This window comes from Arvicola amphibius, chromosome 2 (assembly GCF_903992535.2).
Source record: "Arvicola amphibius chromosome 2, mArvAmp1.2, whole genome shotgun sequence".
Taxonomy (NCBI): domain Eukaryota; kingdom Metazoa; phylum Chordata; class Mammalia; order Rodentia; family Cricetidae; genus Arvicola; species Arvicola amphibius.
The window spans coordinates 184,675,705-184,684,676 of NC_052048.2; the positions used below are offsets into that span (position 1 = coordinate 184,675,705).

At 40.0% G+C, this 8,972-nt stretch overlaps 1 long non-coding RNA gene across 1 annotated transcript; it reads right to left on the reverse strand.

Moving 5' to 3' along the window:
* Positions 1-4,487: 4,487 nt before the first annotated feature.
* LOC119808442 lies at positions 4,488-8,706 on the reverse strand. The gene is made up of 3 exons (XR_006020749.1): positions 8,581-8,706; positions 7,604-7,675; positions 4,488-4,605 (listed from the first exon to the last, which is right to left on the reverse strand). It is a non-coding gene; the product is annotated as an uncharacterized LOC119808442 (long non-coding RNA).
* Positions 8,707-8,972: the final 266 nt, after the last annotated feature.

Consider the following 8,972-nt stretch of genomic DNA (forward strand, 5'->3'; position numbering starts at 1 on the left):
TCTCACATCTTGATTAACCCATTTCTATTAATGTGTGTAGCACCACGAGGTGGTGGCTTACTGAGAAGATTGTAACCTATGTCCATTTTGGGCCGGAGCTTCATGGCGATTGCCTGAGGCGTCTGCCTCATTCTGCTTCTTTCTCCCCACATTCTGTTCTGTCTACTCTGCCTATCTAAGTTTTGCCCTATCAAAAAGCCAAGGCAGTTTCTTTATTAACCAATGAAATTAATACATATACAGAAGACCCACCTACATCACCTAGTTAGGGTTACAATTGCTATGATGAAATACCCATTACCCAAAGGGAAGAAAGAACTTTTCTTCACACACAGTTTCATATAACAGTTTATCATCAAAAGCAGTGGGGGAAGGAGTCTGGAGACAGGAGCTGATGCAGAAACCAAGGAGAGGTGTTGCTTATTGGCTTGCTCTACATGCCTTGCTCAGTCTGTTTTCTTATAGAGCCCAGAGCTAGCAGCATAGGATAGGGGTGGCCCCAACCATACTGGCTATGCCCTCCCACATCAATCACTAGTTAAGAACACGCCTAACAGTCTTGCTCAATCTTATGGAAGTACTTTCTCAGTTAAAGCAATCTTTTTGTCAATGACTCAAGCTTATGTCAAGTTGACATAAAACTAGTCAGCACACTCAGAAATGTATTTATACAGTTTCCCAATATCGTGAATTATCAAGCAAGACTTTGTACAGCAGAATTTTATCAGAAAATTTTCCAAGGCAGTGAAAACCAAGTATTTAACATAATTTGCTTTCTTGGAAAAAAAGGGAAATAATTAGAACTATTACAAATGTAGTCTTTTGAAGGCATCGTTATATGAACAAATAATGCATTTAAATGTAAACTTCTGTAAAAACAACAAAACACACTTGAATAATCCTGATAGTTCAGACATAAACCAACAAACAGAGGTAAATTTGTCCACCACTTATGTTCTTTGTGATGCAAATAAGCAGATGGGCTATTTTTGCCCCTCAACAGTACACATAGAAGATTCTAACACAGGCTAGTCCATGTATTCTCCATATTTATCTAAAGATCTATGCAAATGAAAGAGAGAATTTCCATGCTATTTCTTGTCTGTTGACCTCCTGCACAGTAGAGTGACACACTCTCCATATCTCAAATAGATCTACCTTTCTTCATACATCTCGAAGACTAAGAACACTGTTGACAAAAACAGCTCTCACCTCAAAGGAAAAAGGAAATGGTTTATTCTAGCAACCAATATAAGTGACCAAGTTCCAAGAAATAAAAGATTTGGATTTTGTTAAAGACCAGGTTCCAAACAGGTAACAATTTCATGATATTTTGATATGAAGAGAACAAAGAAAGTAATAAGTCAACAGAATTTCATAAGCATATCCAATAGGTGAGTGTTGTGGTTTTAACAAGAATGGTCTCCATAAGTTCACATATTTGAATGCTTAGTCACAGGGGAGTAGACCTCTTTGAAAGAATTAGAAGGATTAGGACTATGGCCTTTTTGGAGGAAGTGTGTCATTGGGGGTAGGCTTTGAGGTTTCAAAAGTCATACAGTCTGTCTTTTTCTCTGTCTCTCTGTCTCTCTCTCTGTCTCTGTCTCTCCTCTGCCTATGGATTGGGATATAGAACTCTTAGCTACTTTCTCCAGCACCATGTCTGCCTGTGTGCTGTCATGTTCCCTACCATGATGATAGTGAACTAACTTCTGAAACTATAAGCCAGACCCAATTAAATGCTCTCTTTTATGAGAATGATCTTGGTCATGATGTCTCCTCACACTGATAGAACAATGATTAAGATTGTAGGTCAGAGAAAATTTTGCTATAGATCTCCTACACTGTCTTATGGGATGCTTAGCTTTTGGGTTGGTGAAAGCTAGTGGTCTGCTAAATTAGTACATCTCAAGAAGTTTCATGTGGCTGTCACAATGACATTCCATCACACACAGAGGAAGAAAACAGCTATTTGAGGATCCAAGATAATTTGTAAGTAGGCTCTGGACCTTCAACACTCCACCTCTCCACAATCACAGGTTTTCTAATGTGTAGAACAATCAAGCAGGTATGCTTTTATTCCTGAGAAATTTTGCCCACAGCACTTTATAGACTATTGACAGCAGCATCATGCAATGGAGACACTCTGCATGCGAAGCTTCTCTTAATCACTTACTATGTTCTGGATAAGCTATAGTTCCTTCAATCCACTGTTGGAGACCAGCTTCAATAAGGATAGCACTTATCAGGGTAGGGGCATGGAGATTAGAAAAATAAGTAGAGAGAATGAAGATGTGAGTGAAAATAATATAACAGAAATATAGGATAGAACTGGGAAGGAGTTCCAGTGAATACTGAAACTGCTTTCTTTTAATTTCCATTTGCTTAAATGTCCCAACCCCAAAAGGTAGGAGTATGATTAAAAAATTGCATTAACATGATACAAGGAAATGAACTGACCTGGTGCAGGACAATTGTCTATATTCTGTTAATTGTGTTTTAAATAAATGCTGATTGGCCAGTAGTTAGGCAGAAAGTATAGGAGGAACAAACAGACAGGAAGTAAAGATGGGTCAATGAGAATAGGAGAATTCTGGGAAGAGGGATGCTCCCTCTGCAGTCCTGTCCAGACACAGAAGAAGCAAAATGTGACTATGCCACTGAAGAAGGTAACTAACACAGATAAGAATAATGGGCTAATGTACGTTATAAGAGTTAATAAGAAGCCTGAGCTAATGGGCCAATCAGTTTATGATAAATGTAGGCCTCTATGTGACTTCTTTGGGACTTAACAACTGCAGGAACTGGGCAGGACAGAAACCTCAGACAACACTGACCAGTTGAGGGGCTGCAGGAAACATTTTTACTTAAACATTGTTTGCCAGAACAAGACAATGCTAGACCAAAACATTCTGTAGACAAATCACACCCTAGGTAGAATTCATTGTTATCTCCCTAAGGGAGCAGGAACTTAGTTGGATCCCAAGACTTTTGTTTGAGGTAGAAACAGATCTATTTCTCAATACCTGAAATACAATGTCTGAATATTAGCCACACCTGTTGACAATAACCTTGAGAGAGCAGAACTCTCTGATCTAAATCAAGGTGGGACCTTTGTTTGAGGTAGAAACAGACAATAACCTTGAGAGAGCAGAAGTAAGTTCTAATCTCTTACCTTTGATCAGGGTAGAGTGGATCTACCTCCATGGGCCATCTTAATGTTCAAAATAACAAGTAACCACGCCCTAGGTCAGGGTGTGTAGCCACACTCGTCAACAACTTTGAGCAAGATGAAACTCTCTGACCTTCAGACAAGGTGGAATAGGGTCACATTTTTGGATTGCCACAATCCATCACTGTGCAATCAAATGATTTTTAAATCTAAGAGATCTCTTCATATTTTTTTCAATTTTAAAATTTATTTTTTTCATGTATGAATATTTTGCATGCATGTATATCTGTGCATGACTAGCCCCCAGTGAGGCCAGAAGATGACATTAGATTCCCTGGGACTAGAGTTACAGATGACAGTGAGCCATCATGGGTCCTCTGAATGAGAAGCCAAGTGCTTTTATCTCCTGAGCCATATCACCATCCCCAGGTCTCTTCGTTTTTTTATGAAGTTTTCATTTTTATTTATCCAGTTTTTAGTCAACCTAATTGTATAAATATTTTATTTAATATTTTGTGGTATAAGTGACATACTGTCTTAGGGTTTTTATTGCTGTGAAGAGACACCATAAGGCAACTCTTATAAGAAAAACATTTCATTGTGGTGGCTTGCTTACAGTTTCAAAGGTTCAGTCCATTCTCATCATGACAGGGAACATGGCAGCAGGCAGGCAGACATGGTGCTGGCTACATCTTGATCAGAAGGCAACAGGAAGTGATCTGTGACACTGAAGAGAAGCCTAAGCAAAACAGTCCTTCAAGCCTGCCCCCATAGTGATACACTTCCTTCAACAAGGCCACATCTTTCAATAGTGCCACTCCCTATGAGCTAATGGGAGCCAATTGCATTCAAACTGCCACATATACCAAAACCTGTCTGTGTTGAAGGTATACAGCTTGATGATATATATATATATATATATATATATATATATATATGTGTGTGTGTGTGTGTGTGTGTGTGTGTGTGTGTGTGTGTGTGTGTATGTGTGTATATATATATATATATATATGAATTCTATGCCACATTATATCCCATGATTTTATCCATCAACTCTCTATTAGTTATTTTTCTTTGTTTGTTTGGTTTTGATTTGGGTTTTTAGTTTTTGGTTTGTTTGTTGTTTTGTTTTGTTTGAGACCAGATTTTTCTGTGTAGTCCTGGCTGTCCTGGAACTTGCTCTGTAGACTAGGCTGACCTTGAACTCAGAAATTTACATGCCTCCCTCTGCCTCCAGAGTGCTGGGATTAAAGGTGAGTACCACCATCTAGTTACTTTTCTTTTACTGTGATAAAACACCATGACCAAGGCAATGTATAGAAGGAAGGGTTTATTTGGACTTAGGGTTCTAAGTCTATCACCATCAAGGTAGGGAAGATGGCAACAAGCAGGCATGATGAGTGGAGCAATAATCTGGGGGCTCACATCCTGATCTGGAAGCAGAAAGCAGAGAGAAAGGGAAAACATGAAAATGCATGGAATTTTAAGATCACAAAATGTATTCTCAGTTATATGATTCCTCCAATAAGGCCACACCTCTTAAACCTACCCACCACCAACTGGGAACCAAGTAATCAAACATCTGAACCTATAAGGAGCTTTCTCATTCAAACCACCACAGAATCCAAAAGTTTCTTCCTGCGCTTAATTAATATGAGGTGTGTGTGTGTGTGTGTGTGTGTGTGTGTGTGTGTGTGTGTGTGTGTGTGTGTGTGTGTGTGTGAGAGAGAGAGAGAGAGAGAGAGAGAGAGAGAGAGAGAGAGAGAGAGAGAGAGAGAGAATATGAATATGTGCTTGTATGGCGTGCATACAGAAGCACTCTTGGAGGCCAGAGGAAGACATCAGGTGTCTTGCTCTACCTTATTCCCTTGAGACAGCCTCTCTCACTGAACATGGAGCTTGGGTGGTGGCCAGCAGACCCCAATGATTCTCCTATCTCTACCATCCCTAAGGGTAGGATTACAGGTACACACACAGAGACATACTCAGTGTTTGATGTGGGTGCTATGGGTTTGAACTCAGATACTTACATTTGCACAGCAAGTGCTCAACCCACTGGGTCACTTCTCCAGTCCTTCCTCACCACTTTTGGACAACATCTTTATCTCAAGTTGTCTGGAGCTAGGCGTAGCTGAGAATGACTTTGAAATTCTATCCACAATGCTCTGTTTATTCAACATTGGAGACTGAGGCCAGGCCTCCCTACATGCTAACAAGCACTCCACAGATTGAGCTACGTTTCCATCCCCCAATACTTATAAATCTTACATATTAAGGCCATTTGAAAAATGTCCACCTCCCACCCTCATTCAGTCTCCGGAAATTACTGACTCACTATCCAATTCTCTGGTATTTTTATACTGGGATTGAGTCCAAGATCTCATGCTAGAAAAGTGCTCTGAGTCCGAAGACAACTCCCAGTGATTACAGACACTTCCTGCTCTTCTGGATGGCCTGGGTTTGTTGGTCAACACCGGTACTGAGGCGCACAGACATCTATAACTCTAGTTCTAGGAGACCTGATACCCTCTTCTAGCCTCTGAGAGCACTGTACACATATAGTACACATATACGCATGCAGGCAAAACACTCATAAAATAAATATAAATAAGATTTCACGTGCTCTATCATTGTGCTGTCTTTCTAGCTCCCATTCTCCGATTCTGAGTTCGACCATCCTTAAATTACCATTCAAGTCGCTTGTTTCACTAAAGAAAATGCACTCAGATTCATACATGGTGGTGTCAAGTGGCCATTGTTCCTTCTTTATTAAGGTTGAATAATATACTACTGTAGGAGTATACTGTTTCTTCCTCCTCCTGCTCCTCTTCTTCCTCCTCTTCTTCTTTTTTCTTCTCCTCCTCTTTCTTTCCTTTCTATGTTTTTATCTCTACCCAGGTAGAAAACAGAACTTAGATTCTAACTGTTGAGTCTTCTCTCTAGCCCCTTGTGACAACTTGTGACTTGGACTCTACTTTGTCTAATACAGGATTGCTGTGAAATCATCCTTTTGCACACTGTGAAAATGTGTTGCTTTCATTGTTAATAAATACCTGATTGGCCAATAGATAGGCAGGATTTTAGGGGCAGAGAGAATGCTGGGAAGAAGAAGGGCGGAGTCAGAAGAGTTATCAGCCAAATGCAGAGGAGCAGAACATGTACAAAATAGGTAACAAGTCATGAGCCAAGTGGGCAGCACACAGATTAATAGAAATGGGTTCATTTAAGTTATAAGAGCTAGCTAGAAACAAGCCTAAGCCATCGACTAAGCATTTGTAATTAATTTAAACCTTTTTTTTTGGTTTTTCAAGACAGGGTTTCTCTGCAGCTTTAGAGCCTGTACTGGAGCTAGCTCTTGTAGATCAGGCTGGTATCGAACTCACAGAGATCCGCCTGCCTCTGCCTCCTGAGTGCTGGGATTAGAGGTGTGCGCCACCACCGCCCAGCTAATTTAAACCTTTTTGTGGTTATTTGGGAGCCACTGCCAAGACACAGAAAAACTCTGCCTACAAAGGATCCTCATTTCTGTCTTTTAGCTTCTTTTGGTTGAGTTCCTTCTATCATCTCTTATTTTCCACTTGATGTATCCTTAAATCTGGAATGTCTGGAGGAAACACAGATAAATATTGGTTTTATTTTTATTTTGTTTTTGAGATGAGGTATGATGAAGCCCAAGCTAACCAAGAACTTGCAATATAGCTGAGGACATCCATGAATAACTTTTTTTACTTTTTAATTTACTATATCTATTTAGACAGGTATGTACCTGTCTCTGTGTCCCAAGAGCTAGGACTAAAGGCACAATGACCTTCTGACCCTACTATTTTAACCTCCCAAGAACTGAGATTAATGGTGTGAGATACCACGCCTGATTTTATGTTGTACTAAGGATCAAATCTAGCAAGCACTTTACCAACTGAGCTACATATAATTCCATCCCCTGGTGGACTTTTTTGTTTATTTGTTTTTGAAGTTTGTATTTTTCAGGGCTGGAGAGATGGCTCGGTGATTAAGAGTACTTTCTGTTTTTGCAGAGGACCCAAGTCAGGTTCTCAGCACTCACATGGTGGCTCACAACTGTCTATAACTCCAGTTCAGGGGATCCATGTCATATGGCTCCTCTGAGAACTGCATGAATATGGTGCATACTTATACATGTGTACATGCAGGCAAAACACTCATACAGATAGATAGATAGATAGATAGATAGATAGATAGATAGATAGATAGATAGATAGATAGATGGATAGATAGATAGATGATAGATAGATAGATAGATATAGATAGATAGATGATAGATGAGTAAATAAATACAAGTTATTAATAAAAAAGTTAAATTTATATATTCAAATTCTTTTGAGTGGCCCCTATTTAGATATTTTCATCTATAGACAGATATTGAATTGTAGAACTACAAAGGTTAGAACTTACCATTCTTCCTTCTTAGTGATGTCACTTAATTTTTCTTTCCCCTTGGGCATCAAACCCAAGGCCTCACCAAGCCTGGATGTCAGAAAGTAGAGGAGAAGGGAGAAACCAGGTCAGCTCTTCTCCCTCCCACTTCACCTCCCGTAGTCAAGGACATCTACTCTATGTCCAAACATGGCTGCTAGAAGACCCTAGTTCCTAGGGTTAAAGAGAAAGGACATACTGGACACTTGATAGAAATGGCAGGAAGATTACACCTGAGCTACTTGGAAGCAAGGTCTCAGTGCACAGCTGACTACAGCTGCAAACACAGCAAAGACAGCTGGGCTTTAAAGCCAACAAGCAGAGCCAAAGAGTCATCTGACGGAAAATAACTAAGAATGACCTCAGTGGACATCTCGGGTGGGAGAGTGTTGTTAAACCAGCCCAACAGGATTTCCACTAGAGTCTGGCCAAGGATCTAGAAGAGGAGTGCAATCAAATACACACTACAGGCAGCATTCCTGCTAAAATAGGCCCAGCAGGTCCAGGGCTTTGAGGGACAATTATAGTCCTAACCAAGAAGAGGGCTCAGGAGCCTGAGTGAGCTCTTACCACCCAGCCGAGGTTTCCTCAGCCTACAAGGGCACTTGCTTTCTGTTCAATCTCTAAGTACCCCTTCAGAAGTTGTTTTGTTTTGCAACTGTTTTCTACCCTGTATAATAAATTTTTATCGTTTAATTCCTTCTGCTAAAATTTCTTATGGGGCTGGGACAGTAGAGGTGGCTCAACAGTTAAGAGCACTAACTGATCTTCCAGAGATCCTGAGTTCAATTCCCAGCAACCACATGGTGGCTCACAACCATCTGTAATGGGATAGATCCAATTCCGTCTTCTGTCATGCAGGCAGACATGCAAGTAGAGCACTCATATGCATTAAATAAATAAATAAATAAATAAATAAATAAATAAGTAAATAAACTTTTTGTTGGTATACTTACCAGTTCAGAGAAGTACAAAATCTCATGTGGCTGGGGTATAACTCAGCTGCGCAACACTTGCCTAGCACACCCAAGTTGCAGAGTTTCATCTCCAGCACCTCATAAACCAGGCATGGTAGTACACACCTGTAACTCTAGCTTAGAAGGTAGAAGCAAGATGATCAAAGTTTCAGGTTATCATTGGCTACATAGAGAGTTTGAAGTTTGAGACTAGCTTGGTCTATTTCATATGCTGCCTATAGATAGATGATAGATAGATAGATAGATAGATAGATAGATAGATAGATAGATAGATAGATAGATAGGGATTAAAGAAATAGCTCAGCTGATGAAGTAGTTGCCATTCAAGCATAAGGACCTGAGTTCAGTCCCTTCCAACTAACCAAAACCAA